The sequence below is a fragment of the Vigna radiata genome, chromosome 11, assembly GCF_000741045.1.
Source record: "Vigna radiata var. radiata cultivar VC1973A chromosome 11, Vradiata_ver6, whole genome shotgun sequence".
Classification (NCBI taxonomy): Eukaryota; Viridiplantae; Streptophyta; class Magnoliopsida; order Fabales; family Fabaceae; genus Vigna; species Vigna radiata.
The window spans coordinates 7,645,835-7,662,090 of record NC_028361.1 but is presented as its reverse complement, the minus strand read 5'-3'; positions in this window follow the sequence as shown (position 1 = coordinate 7,662,090).

Below are 16,256 nucleotides of genomic sequence, written 5' to 3'. Positions count from 1 at the left end.
TGAACTTGTATGGTTTTGAATACTAGCTTACCCTTGCACTTGTATGTTGTTTGTTTTGTATGTTCTGGTTCTCCCCTTGCGATGATCATCCTTTTTGGATGTGAGCAGATGCAGCAGATGACACCTCTCTAGAGCAGGCCTTGGACAGCNATGAGCCAGCCCCTAGCACTTAGTAGCTTCTTAGCTTAGTTCATTAGTTTTATTTCTATTTCCTATTGTCTCCCTCCTCTTTTATATTTTGAAAGACTTTACGATTGAGTAAAGCTTTTGAATTACTCATTTTATNGATGACTGTATATATTTATACTAGTACCATATCGCTCTTACTGCTTTCTAGTATTACATTTGTGCTTGCCATGCTTATATACTTGCTATATAATTTTGGGATGTTACATTAAATTAAGTGAATATATTTTATTTGGGAAATATCAAAATATCATCACTTGAATTCACCATTGAATTTATAAATCAAGAATTTTTTTCACAATTTAATAGTTCTTTTAGAGTGAGTTTATTATTTATATTGTAGTTAATTAATATTAATAGAGAATATTAAAAATATAATATTATATTATATGGATTGCTAAGGTCTAACAATATAATATAGATTAATAGATTTTTAACAATTAAAATGTACTTTAAAAAATAAAAAATATACATAACAAATTGAAATAAAATATTATATTGTAATACCTAAGTTTGACTTTCGATAGTACATGATAATTCACTCACAATGAAAAAGTTTACATTGAAAAAAAAAAAGAATGTTTCTCACTTTTTAAGCAAACAGAAAATAATGATGCGTTTAATATTTAGTATGAAATGTTGTAAATTTTTATTTTTTATCAATCATCTCAGTACTATTTATTTCACGGTTTATTTAACTGATACTTGACCAGTTTATTTAAAGAGAAAATTAATGACATCAGCTTATGTGAATCAAACACTTCAAAATCCCAATTAAATGCGTAAAGGTACATATAAAAATTAAATAATTATCAAAACGAAATTATTGTATTTTAAATTGCAGATGCTTTGAAAGAGCATGACGTTAATAAAAAGTTACATAGTGACATAGGCATGATTACGAATTACTACCTTTACAGTGTAGTCTCCAAAATTGCTTTCAATAATATTCCTTTAACAAAATCAACACATAATCCTTCAATAAATAAATAAATAAAATTATTTTATTTTATTTCTTTCAGTCTAATTAATCATTATATTTTTTAGCTGTTAAATTTCCGTGAAAGATTGAATAGAATATTATAGATATTTTATCCAGTGATAAAGTTAAACAAAGCTTTTTTGGTGAGTATATAAATCAAACAGATAGAAGCTATAATTGCGTATATAAGAGAGTTACTTTTGTTACCAACAAAGCTCTATTATTTTGTTCATTATGTCTCAGATCTTTCATCAAAACCTTATCCAGAAAACCATGGGAATTCTTTGACTAAAGTACTAAAGTTTAATATTTTTTATTTAACTAAGGGAATTTTTCATCAAAACCTTATCAGAAAATCAAGTATTATTTATAAACATACTCACGTTTAATAAATAGAGGAATTTTTCATCAAAATCATATCACATAAAAGAATGAGCTTATCCACCCCATTTTATATTGCATATATTACTATATTAATTATTGCAATTTAAACTATTTATATTTAATTAGTTAAGAAAAACTTTGATTTTAAACATGTGACTAAGCTCTTATTTTTCTTTAATTTATTTTTTATATTAATTGTTTTCTTTCCTAAAGTATTTCTAATAAATGTTTTTTTTAAATAAAGAGATTGTCTTTTTAATAATTTCATAATAATTCAATTAATTTTCACTAGAATGAGTTCTTAATAATTCTAATATTATTTTAGAAAATGGATGAAATTTAAATCTAATTTAATTTCCAAAAAACTAATTTAGTTTTATAAAAGAGTATTTGCATAATTTATATATTATGTATTATAGTTTGAACATATTTTAAATTGATGCGGAATATTTAACTAGGAAATTATTTATTTGAAAATAAAAAAAAAATCTCTAAAACGACCAATAATAATAATAATAAAAGGAAGAAACTTACAAATTACATTCCTTTTTAAGAAAAGGTTAAATATGTTTTTAGTTTCTATATTTTGGAACGATTTTGATTTTAATCCATTTTCAAATTAAGGTACAATTTAGTCCTTCAACTTTAGAAAACTCTGGTTTTAATTTTTTTTACCAATTTTTTTTTAACTTTATTTGTTGTTTCAAACACGTTTCTCAATTAACATTGAAGCAAAAATGTGTTAGTGTAAACAATCCAAATGCTATAATGAAACGTGCTTGAAACAACAAATAAAGTTAAAAAAATTTGATAAAAAGGACTCAAACCAGAGTTTTCTGAGGTTGAAGGACTAAATTGTACCTTAGTTTGAAAATGGATTAAAACCAAAATTACCCCAAAGTACAGACACTAAAAACATATTTACCTCTTCAAGAAATAATTGTAATTTCTCAAAATTTATTATATAAAGAAAAAATCGAGTATAAATTGGTTAAGGATAATATAATAAAGACTCCATGATCATATTCTTCAATGTTATGTATATATAAAAGAAAATGTGAAGTATATTGGAAGTTTTCTTAACTTTCTTTAATTCAAATAACTGCAACAAATAATAATAATAATAATAATAATAATAATAATAATAATTACACATTAATCTTCTTTAACTAAAAAAAACTACAATAAATAATAATAACAATAATAATTAAACATTAATCGACAAACTCTGGAAGAAGGAGCATAATTCTGGGAACTTGCACTTTGCATCATAAATATTGTCCTGTTTCTAAATTCAAAAGGTGCCTAGAAAGAGGCATATGCTTCTTCTTTTTTCCTTCGTACAAAATAATATTCTATACAAACCCCACCTTGTTTTGTCTCCACCTAATCTAAGTATGTAAATTAGTCTAGTTTTTTTAAATGTTTAATTAGAAAAATATTTTATTTTTATTTTAGAAAATAAGAAGATGGAAAATTGATTTATGTTTGAATGAGAGTGAAAGTAGGAAAAGAGAGAAATTGTGAGAAAATGAGTGAAAAGTAAACTTATTTTAATGGGAAAAAATGTGAGAAATGAAATCAAATAAATGAAAAGGTGGTAGAAGATTTTATTAAATTAATATAATATTTTTTGTCTATTAATATATTTACAAAATAATTTATAAAATAAGTTATCATAAAAGTTATAAATTAAATTTAAACAAATTAAATTAAAATAAAAAATTATTATAAAATTTTCATTTAAGTAAAAATTATACTTAAAGATAAAAATATATTAAAATATAAAAATAAATTAAGATTAGTTTGTCATCAAAACAAACTTACTTATAATTAAAATTCATTTACAAATTGTGTTGAAAAGTAAACATGTCTAAACAAATAATGTAAATTAGTCTAACTCATCACAAGTTTGAATTGGATCAGATTTGAACTTTATTTTTTTTTTATCATAAGTTAATAGATTTTACAAATTGGAGAGTTGATCTACAATCCACATATATTAAAAAAAAACTCTCTTAGATTGAATAATTTAATAATAAATATAAATTTTAAACAATAATATATTTATTATGCATTTAATTTATATTTTTTCACTTAGACTATGAAACACGTTGTTATATTCAAACTTTTAAAATAAAATATTTTTATAAGAATATATTTATATCAAAGTAAGTGTCTATGAAACAAATGTTGAAATATAGATTTTTTTAATTTGAATGTTTTTAAATTCTAGAACAAATATTAAATTCACTCACTAAAATGTTGTATAATATTTGGTAGACTATATTATATTTAAGTTTTACAATTCAGTTGACTTTCCTCCTATAGTATTTATTTTCCGGTTTAAAGCCTATTAAGTCTGTGTTTGGGTTGAAGTTTGATATTTTGTATAAAAAAATGGAAGTTAATCACAATAGTTTAAATACAGGATGTGCATTTAACTTGATCCAATGTCAATCACATGCATCTCAAGTATAACAACAACGTAAATAAAATAAATATTAATACAATCTATGGATGATTAAGTTTGTGTTCTATCTACAATCATATACGTTTGGTGTGTAAAAGAAGTTGTTTTATAGCGTGTTTAAAAACATGTTTAATGTTTTCTTCAAAAATTAAGAAAATAAAAATACAACGTGTGCCATGATAGATGTTTTGCTTTTATAACAGCATTTTTTAAATAATCATTTTTTAATTAAAGATCCAAATTATTTTCATCCAAAGCGTTTAATATGTATTTTTATTGAAATTATCTTAAAGCAAACTTATTTCTTTTTTACGTATTGAAGTTAATTTATCAATTTAACTTATATCAAGAAACAAGAAAATTCTTGTTGAAGATACCTTGATCAATGAGTGTAAATTTTGGCTTACTGAAATAAATTTTGGTCTAAAAATCACATCATATTCCAACTTCAAATATTTCTTTGTCTTGTTGCGGCTATTTTGTTCTTAAAAATGTTTAATTAAGTGAAAAAACAAATATAATAAAAAATTGATAATTCTCATACTGCTAATGTCAACATAATTATATTGTTAACGCCCCCAATGCATCATAATTACCTCTAAAATCACGAAGGCGGTAGCTATTTTTATTGAAAAATATTCATACATTTAAGATTTTTATATTTATTTGATACTATTTTTTTTTATTTTATATTTTTACTATTTTACACTTATATTTTGTATCAAATTAAAATTTGTAATAATGATATCATCACTAATTGTTATTACTATCATAATATCATGACAATGGTAGTTTTTAGAGCCGTCAAAATGGGTCACAACCCGCGAGCCAATCCGGCCCGTCACGGATTCGGGTCGGGTTGGGTTTGAAAAATACAACCCACTTATATGCGGGTCAAATTTCAACCCGGCTCAATTAGACCCGGCTCATGCGGGTTGAACCCGTGGTGAGCCGGGTTGGCCCACCAACCCACCTACCTAATTTTGTTTTTTTAATTTATTATTTTATTTATGAAACCCTAAGAAATAAAATACTTTATTCACTCACTATGTATACCAAAAAAGTAACCTCTACTCTCACAAATCACTCTCACGGTACTTGTTCTCATTTGATGGTGCTCTCACCCTCACTTCACTCAAATTATTCAAGGAGTAGGTAAAACACCCTTCCTTTTTTCTTCTCTTTTCTCCACATTTTTGTTTCCTCACTTCTCTTTTTTTTTTCAAAAACCCTATAATGACAAAAATAGGAGTTTGCGAATTTGTTTTTTTGTTCTGGGAGATTTAAAGACATGGAATGATTTTTTCATGTTCTGACATGCTTGTATCGGATTTTGTTCATTTTATTTAAATAATTTGAGTATACATTATTTGAACAAGCTCTTTTTGATATATTTGAATTTGGAAAATTATGTTACAGATTAAACTATTAATTTTTTGTTGATGTTGTTGAGTATTGTTTCTCTTTTTTTTTACTAATATTTTTTTTTTATTAATTGTTGGAATTATTCTGATATTAGGAAAATCTTTATTAGTGAATTTGGAGACAACAAGAACAAGGGTCAATGGTTACAACAAGAACAAAAAATGATGAATATAAGAAACTTATTTGTATGTTTTTTGTGTTTTTTTTTAATGACATTTGGATTATATTGTACTTTTTATTATTATTTGAATTGTTTTTAACATGATTTTTTGGGAGTGAAAATTGTTTAAATTTAAATTACAGAAAGTTTGTATTTTTTTTATTTTAAAAAAAAGTAATTAAATGGGCTAGTGAACCAACCCGTTTACCCACCAACCCGTGGTGGGTCGAGCTGAGTTCAAGTTTTTCTGACTCGCTAATAAATGAGTCGGGTTGGGTTGGCTCACTAAGTGACCAACCCGTGGTGGGCCGAGCTGGGTCGAGCCGGGTTACCCGTTTGACAGCTATAGTTTTTAACATTGTTGCACATATACACTTTTATACTACAATTTTAATAGAATAGAGAATTTCTAGATTAAATTTATTTTGAAACTAAAATTCAAAGAAAACAAAACCAAATTTTCAAAAACTAAATTTATTATAATTAAACTTTCAACTAAAAATCATCTTTTAGGATTACTTGTTCATCACCGGATATTGGTATTTAGTCTTTTGAACGTTTATTTGTTATATTTGGCTTTCTTGCTCATAAAAAAACCTGTAAGGAAAGAAGATGCCATAAAATCGAGAAACAGCAGAAAGGAGAAGGAAACAAAATAAACATACTGAGATTCTTATGGTTTTTATTTTATCAAAACACACATTCTTTATTTATACATGGAACTTCTTCCAGTGCATTACATATATATGATAATTAAGTATTTTCTAGAAAAGAAGCAATCAGACACAGAAGTGAAGTGACTGCTATTATTATAGATGGAAAGATAAGATTGATGGTAGTGAAGAGCATGCATGCATGCATGTTTACTGATATAAGAATCATGAAGCTATTATGTTCATGATTTTTTGGTGGTGTTTTTGCAGAAAATCTGTTGTATAGTGGGAGGTTTTGCAGGCTGGGAGCTTGAATGTTTTGGTTGTGGTGGTTTCGAAGGAGAAGGACAAAGGCAACTTTGGATAGTGACTTTTTTGGGTGTTTCCATGGACCCTACTACACTAACTACACTTCTTTAGCTAAAACTGTGTTTTGAGAAGCCTTCGATAAACCGCAATTTATAGACATCTTAGAAGCCAAACCATGTGACCTGTTTCTCCATTTTATATTCTTTTAATATTCTCGTGCATGCACTTATGAGTATATCACCTCATAATTGTTAAAAAAATAACATGACCCACACAAATAATTTTACTCTTCAATATATGGTAGGTTATGAAAATAGTACCAGAGCCATTGTGCTTTGAGTACCGAAAAAAAGAGAGAGAAAAAAAAAGATAGAGTGGAAAGAGTCTAAGTGTTTGAAAGAGAGAATAGAAAGAAAGAAGAAAGAGAGTTTGAAAATTTGAAGGAGAAAGTGGCAGATCAACTCAGAAAAAAATGGAGTCGTTGCTTGCCAACCGAGTTGTGGAGAAGAGTTTGAAATCATTGACAGATGATTTCGAGAGTTTTGAGTGCGTCGTTGAAGGACCTATCAAAATGAGTATAGTGATCCCTATGCCGAAAGTCTTTCTGACAAAGGGTATTCAGGTAAGCGAGTTCCGAAAAGTCTTCCTTGCAAAGGGTATTCAGGTAAGCGAGTTATGGAGGTTGGAAAGGGCTACTCGTGGTTATGGAGGCGCACCGACAGCGGAAATTTTAACCACTACTTCAAGTGCTACAGGAAAAGTTTCACCTGAAGGGTAGAAGTTCGGAACACTCAAGGCCGATCTAGAAGAGAGAAGAATAAGGAGAAGAATGAAGAATAAGGAAAGAAGAATAAGGAGCAGATTTAGAGAAAAATAAGGAGAAGAATGAAGAAAGAAGAATAAGGAAAGAAGAATAAAGATCATATTTAGAGAAGAATAAGGATAAGAGATCTCAGAATTTAAGTTCATGGGTTTTTGTTAGATAAACTCAAATTTTAGAGATTTGTTATTTTATTTAGTTTTGGGTTTAATAATATTTAGTTTGATTTTGATTGAGATAAAATAGATATAAGTGGTTTTAATTTTAAGTAAATTGATATTTTATATTCAGTTTTTATTATTTGTACTTGATTCAAAGTCCTATTTGCATCTATTTAAAGGTTGTTGAAAATCACCCAAATGAATAGTAAAATTATTCTTTGGGTCAATTTTTTTTAACAATAATTGCATCTTTTATCTTTATTTAATTTTTGTTTTTCTATTTTACTAAATTTATAACTTACCATTTGATACATGTCAAATCTTAAAGTTATTTTTCATCCTATTATCTTGTAGGAACGTGGTTGCCTGACATGTCATCAATTTTTACTTTCATTTTATTAATTTTATATTCAATAATCTAATTAAATGCTTTAATCTAATACAAATTATTATTTACGGTAGTTATAAGGGTGTAAAGGGAATCCAGTGCTGTCAAACATCTTTGCGCAATGCCCCGATCTTTAAAAGGTCAACAACATAAAAAATTAACTTTTTGAACTGTGTATATTCATTTTTCTTAAGAATTTATTTGTGATGCTTTACATAAAATCCTTAATATATAATAGGGATTTTTCGAATATATGTAATGATCTTAATAAAACTAATAAGAAAATTTAAAATATTTTATAAACCAGGATATAAGAGAAGTGAGATAAAACAAAAACAAAATAAGAAAGAGGGAAGAGACGTGATTGTGTATGTTTTCAAAAAGAAGTATTGGACACCTATTTATAGGTGAGAATATCAATAATGACTTGCAAAGGTAGACTCCAAAGAAGAAACTCATTATTTCAGGCAATCAAAGTATAGGCTAAGTTAAGATTGAACTAGTACCTATACTTTGTCAATAATTTCAAAAATGTTATTAAAAGTCTCGTTTTTTAAAGTGTAACTTATTATTATACATAATTGAATGCCTTTTTTTATGTTGGATGATGTTAATCAATACACTAAATTATTATATTATAGTAAATGAGATTTTGTTATACTATTGCAATGATAATAAGTTAGAAAATAAAAAATAATTATACAAAAAATATTATAACAATATTTTATATAATAAAAATAAACAACAAATAAAAATATTAGAAGAAAGTAAAAATGATTAAATGTATTTAGAAACAATTTGATATACTATTGAATAAAATTACACAAAGAAAAACAAATGTATAATTAAGGATAGGATCTGATAAAAAATACATTAAATATCTAAGAAAAGTTTTCAAATAGTAAACTGGATTAACTGTTGAAAAATAATAAAAAATGTTTTAACAAAATAAAATATTTCTTCAAATGAAACAAAAATTAAGAATAAAACGATATAGAAGATAAGTTTTTCATATTATATAGTAAACAAAAGCCTTTATACTATTAACATATATCATTTAAACATAATTGCGTAAAGGTTGATAAGAGAAAAAGTATCTTAAAGAAGAAAAGAAATTTAGTAACAAACCAAACAAGTACGAGAAAAAAATGTGATTATATATATATATATATATATATATATATATATATATATATATATATTATGAATATTTTAATAATTTAAATAAAAACAAGATGCTATTTATCTAATACAGTTATCTTATTTCCATATCCAATTAAAAAAATGTAAATATTATCTATTCATACTCGTACTTAGTTAATATGAGTGTTTTTCATCAAAACTAAAATTATTTCGGATAATAAACAAGTTTATTTTTCATCATAATATTTACAGCTTATAATTCAATGTACTATTAAAAACACAATTAAATTATTTTATTTCTATAAGATATACAGCACCTCGTTATCGTTTAATATTAATATTTTCCTTTAAACATGCAATTTTAAATTTTATAAAAACTTTTAAAATTACCTTGCAAGGTGCGATACGTATAAAATTTTCTGTTAATTTATTATTTTTAATTTCATGTTTAACTCCTGTAAGAAGTCAATAACTAGTTTTGAATATATTCCTCTATTCATTTAAGATTTATTACGTTTATTAATTTTCATAAATACGGCGATTTGATTTTTATTCCCGGCAACCTAATAATTAAAATAAAAGACAACTTAAATATATTTCTCTTACTTCACTCTTTTATATACTTTTTAATAACAAAATTGTAATAGATTTATTAATTTTAAATAACATATGATATCATATATCTAAATGTATCATGTCAACATATATGATATAATATTTAGATATATACTGATGACGTTATCATTATTAAATATAGTAAAAGCTTAAAAAAAATTTAATCGATACGTTGTAGGAACTAAACAAGGTATCAAAATTTCATTGATTTTAAGCATATTTTATAAAACCGTAGTACCTTTTGAAGAAAAAATGTTACAGATACGAACATGAATTAAAAAAAAAAAAACGTATATATGTATTAAAGACATAAAAAATATATAGTAGGGTAAAGTACAAAACTTCAGATATCAAAACACCAGAATCAAATATTAAACAAACAAAAAACACTGACTCTTGTAGTTGAAACATATAATGGATGCTAAGTGGCTGACAACTTTTAACAAGAAGACGCGAAATATATTCGATTGTAATCTTGCTCCTAGAGGAACCTTTGCCTTTATAATTTGAATAAAACAGTTAATTAATATTAGGATTAATTAGGTTATCACGATTCTAAATTCTTCACACACAGCCAAAGTGAAACGACATAGATCGTGGTGTCTAAAAGTGGAGCAGTAATAATTCATAAACCATTCATTATTTGAATGTTTGAAATATATATTAATGTATGGTGCACTACATTCATACATATGTCGTCTTGGAATCAAACATTATTTAGGCAGTTTATTTAAGTTGACTTTTTTGGTTGTTTATCTAGACCGTTTTTTCAGGTCATTCATCTAAACCATTCTCTCAGGCAGTCTACTCAGACTATTTTTTCAAGTCGTCCACTCGAGTTGCCTTTTTAGACCGTCCACTCAGGCCGTCCTTCGAAACTTAGGCAGTGTCCAGTATGACTTAATAGTATGATCAGATTATTAGTGATAATGACTCATTAAGCCTCTAATGCAGATTAAAGTGTGATTGGGTCATCATTAGGCTTGCGAAAGGTAAAGGCCTATCGGTACTATTATAAATAAAAGTTCCATATATGACTTTAGGATGATTATGCAGATTATATGCATCACTTGTTGGTTTATATAGGATCTCATATATAATAATCGACACGTCAATGCTTCTTCATTTTGTACTAGTATAGCTACCCTTCTGATCTTTTTAGTAAATTAAAATGTTTGGCTTAAGACTAAAAATCAAGGTGAAAGAAAAATGCATTCATTCTTTTTAGCAATGCCTTTGAGTGAGTTCATCAACTTGACAGGATAGGACTGATGAAAATCATATTTAGTACTGTTAAGTTTAGGAAAAAAAATTCCAGCCCACTTGTCTAAACGAATATTACCACCTTTTATTTGTAAAATTTTTTTTAGGTTAAACCCCTTTAGTTGTCTCTATTTTTGTGGGTTTTCCTAGTTCAATCCCCGTTTTATTAGAATTCCTAATTTAGTCCTAAAAAAATGCTAATTTGAGTCAATTGGGCCCTTACCGTTAAATTGGCTTAACAAGGTTAAGTTTTTATGAGCTGGGACATTGAAGTGGCATATTTTTGCCACATCACTCCTGTCACGTCAGCGTCATCTTCCCCAACAGCAGAAACTAGGGATGGCAAAAAAATCCACGCCCACGGATATCCGCTGATAAAATCTGCAACGGATAGTTGATACCCGCGGATATTTATTACCCGCAACCCGCAGGTAGCAGATATTTTAATACCCGCTTCTAAATGGGTCGAATGCGGATATTTTACTATCCGTACCCACAGATATCCGCTACCCGCATAAATTAAATAAAAAAATTTAATTTATATTTTATTAAATTTAATTTAATTAAAATTAATATTAATTTATATTTTACAAGGTTAAATTTAATTAAAATTGAATTTTAATTTATATTTAATTTAATTTATATTATATTTATATATTTTTTGTAATTCTATTTAAATTTTATTTTTAATAATTTATAAAAATAAATATTTTTTTAAATATTTTCGGGTATTTGCGGATATCCATGGGTATCCGCAGGTTTTAAAATACCCGCAGATATTTTTTAAGCAGGTATCGTGCGGTTAGAGGGTGGATTTTTTTTTTTTATCGGGTCGGGTTACGGGTAGACATTATCCGTGCCCGACCCGACCCATTGCCATCCATGGCAGAAACCCTAATTTTCCTCAAAAGTGAAACCCTAGTCGTCGTGAGCAAACCCTAGCGTCGCCACCGTAAAGCTGTTGCGAAGCCTTCAGTCTCGCCATCACCACCTTGCTGTGTGGCTCGTGTCCAGAGGTAAGAAAGGCTCATTTCTTTTATTCTTTTGCATGGCACACGTAAAATAGTAGTTAGAGGGAGGAGAAATAGTTCTTTCAGGCATGCATTTTTTTTGCTTAGAAGTGGGAAAAAGGCCTATGAGTTTAGTTTCTCTTCTTCAATTTATGGAGTGAGAATTTTAAATAACCTCTTATCCACCTGGGAGGGGCTTAGTTTAGGTTTGTTATGACTTCAGAGTATATGTTCTATCTTTCTTTTGTCTCATTTGGGAAACATGGTGAGTATTATTAATACTCTTAAACGCACCATTTTATATCCTTAACTACCAAGGTTTTTTTTAATAAAGGGATTTCAAACTTAGAAAGGGAGTTTTAGGTCAGTGCTTAAGTGTTGTATTTGAAGGGTATTGATGGAGATTTCTTGGGTCAGATTTGAGGGTATGAGAGGCTAGGTTTTGGGCCGTTTTAGGGCAGACCTGGAGTAACATATAAGGAGAGGATATAAGGACACTTTGCCCTATCTTCAACGGTTGAACGTTGTGTGTGAGAGGTAACCCTAGCCTTTTCACACCGAGAGAAAGTGCTGAGAGAGAAGAAAGAACCGTGAGGTTGAGGAGAAGAGTAGCAGTTGTCGTAAGGAAGGGGAGGCTGCTCAGTGTGTTAGAAGCCAAAGGAACCCTAGAGGATCTCGGGAAAACAAGGTAAGGGGAGCAATTTAAAATTTGTTGTAGTTTTGTTTGGGGTACATGGCATTGCTTCACGGGTTGGGTCATGTTTTTAATGTGTGTCTGTTGTTCTACATGGTTCATGAACGTAGCTAAGGGTGGTTATCCTGTATGCATGAGGGTAGTGATTCACCTAATGGTTTGAGTGGTTATGGGTGTAAATGTTGTGAGAAAGAAGAAAGGAAAGGGTTAGGATGGAAGAAGGGGTAGTTAGGAGTGGTGGTTGTGGATGGTTGTATGTAATTGTGAAAAAAAAAAAAGTAAGGAGGTGTGGGTGTAAGAGTTGTTCTCGAGTTAGGGTGAGGAGTGTGGAGTGTGAAAGAAAATGGTAGTAGGGGAAGAAATGAGTGTGGGTTATTCGAGTCTGTGTGTTTGGTCAATTCCACACTTTCTTACACAGAACTTGGCAACCTAGGGATCTAAACAAGTCATAATTGACCCAAAAACAGACCTCAAACCCTCTACTTTAACACAAACCCTCTACTTTAGAATTTCACTAGTCAAAATCCCCAAAAACGAATTAAAAACCATACAAATTTAACCTATCAACTACCAACCAGTTTTACATCAGATTTCACTTAACTCAAAGCTTAAACAAGTTTCAAATGACTATAAAACAGACTCAAAAATTACATTTTCCCCATTTGACCGTTGCCTCAACTTCTCACCTATCAAAACCTCATTTTGAGACCAAAAACCAGCTTATAACTCAACCTACTCTCTACTTCCCAATACTACATCAATTTTATACCATTTATACTTCATAACAACAACATTAACAAGCTCGTTTGAGTCCAAATCAAAATCATCAATGTCATCATGCATCCAATAACCAAGCACACTTATTAAAAGACAATTAACACTAAAACAATCATTTCAATTATAACCTAACCAACATAACATTATTCCTCACAACATAACAAACATAATCTCATGCATCATAACACGAAATTAAGGACAATATTAGCTTCCTTTATCTATTAGAAGATCAAACGACCTTAAAGAACCTCAAACAGTTCCCACATATCAAAGGAATCTAATTATGCCTATGAACAACAAAATCATAATCTAGATATGTCGTTAGGACTACTAATCAACAAGGAACCAACAAGAGAGGTTGAATGACACCTACAAAAAATTCCCTTTGCATGTGTCTTAAATTGAAAACTAAAAACAGAAATTGACTTACTTTATATAAAAGACTGATCGGTTGGAAGTGAAGAATCCACTATCGTGATCTTCTAGACATTTCTTGATTGTCGAACAGATATCCCAGAAGCTATAATTTTTAGAGAGAAGGGTGAAAGAAATCAAAAAATAAATTTTAGAAATATTACGAATGTTTTAGATAATGAAACATATTTATGAAATTTTATTTATATTATTAAATTATTTTAACATTAAAATATTTTCTCATTATTTTAAACACGTCTAATATTCTATTTATTAGATTATTGAATTACACGAGTTTGATACAATAATGATTCTTTTACTGAAAATATATTTAACTTTATATTATTGTTAAATTAAAAGAAAATAAGTTTTTATTTTTTAACTTTTAAAAGGATGATTAGAATAAAATTGTTAACATGAATTACACGAATGTGTATCCCATACTACTCTTAAATAACCTGATACTTTGCATATCTAAAATTCTATAATATATACAGCTGTAACATTTTATTCGCTCTATATTCTTTTTGATGGAATCTTGGCTTACAGCTCGCGCTATCTTGGACAATCTAAAAAAGAGCCAGTAATCAGAAAATTACCCTGTTTCACAATTGTTTTTCAAAACACCTTTTTATTTTAAAAACACGAGGAATTAATAATGTAATAATTTGTTTGTAAAAGTGTGTTCAACTCACTTTTTCCAATATAAAAAACACAAAGTTCTAAAACTTTAGCCATTGCTCTTCAAAGTTGACTTTTTCATCCAGGTCATCTCAGGGTAATATTTTGACATCAGTTTTATATTCAACATCTCAAATAAAAATTTAAATCATAAGAATAAAAAAATATTCTTAAAATAAAAATAATTTTTCTTTCATTAAAATATTCTATAATAATAAATATATGATTAAGTATAAGTGTAAAAACATATCCCTAAACTAGGTCTTGTAAAATCTTTAAATTAACAAAAAGTGAATACAATATCTTAAAAACATGTAATGTGAGATAATAGGACCACAAAAAAGTGAAATTTAATCTCTTACTTTGACTTTCTGATAAAGATATTCTAAGAACATAATGTCTATAAGATATACCGATTAATAAGTATTTCATATATGATATAACTATATTTATAGTTTCACAAACTTTGAAAAATATTTCAAAACAAGGATTTCAGATATAAAAGGAAAAAATATAAAAAAAATGGATATAAACATTTAAGATTTGGGATAAAAATATAACAATGAATAGTTTTTAAAACACACCTGCAAAGAATTCGAAGAAAAAGTAGTTTGAGAAATTTAAAATATAAAATATATTAAATGACATAAAATTAAGTATCACTTGAAATTTTGTATCGGCCTATTATACCTTCTTATTTTCTTTGATATAGTTGTATTTTATGTCGACTCAATATATCACTTTTAATATATATATATATATATATATATATATATATATATATATATATATATATATATATATATATATATATATATATAAAAGGCTGGGAGCACAAGGAACAAACTAAATTGGGTTGCGAAAGTAAAAGGAATATAAATAATAATAAAAATATAAAGAAGAAAGTCACAAATTTTATTTATTAATATATTTAAAAATATAAAGTGGAGATTCGTTATAAAGAAAAAAAGATAATAAACATTTCTTATTTGCAACACACTTTTTAGATCATATGCTTATTAAAAGAAACAACCTAATTATTTTCACATGAACGAATATTATGTCCATTTTCTAAGTATATATATATATATATATATATATATATATATATATATATATATATATATATATATATATATATATATATATATATATATATATACCGGGTTTCAATAGACAAAAATACCCTTATATATTATGAATTCTAAGTTTTAAGGTTAAGGGTATTTTAATAATTTTCATTCTCAAAATTAAAAAAAATAAAAAAAAACCCCAAACCCTTACCCATCTCTCTCATTCCTCTCAACTCTTTCTCTCTCATCTCTTTCACTCCAGCATTTTCTCTTTCATCCATACTCTAACCTCAATTGAAAAAAAAAATCAGAAACACTTGCTTTATTTTAATAATTTTCATTCTCAAGACTAAAAAAAGAAATCTCAAACCCTTCCTCACCTCCTTCATTCCTCTTAACCCTTTCTCCTTCATTCCTCTCACTCAAACATTTTTTTTCATCTCTACACTAGCTCCAACTAAAAAAACATTCATTATTAAATAAAATGGTTAGAGAAAAAAAATACTTACATGAATAAAAAAATTAAAACACCTAATTTTTTCTTTATATAATTTTAAATAAAATTTCAAGATTTAGAATTTTTATTGTTTTATTTTATCGTTGAGAATTTTATTGTATTTTGATTTGTTTTTTTTAGTAAAGGAA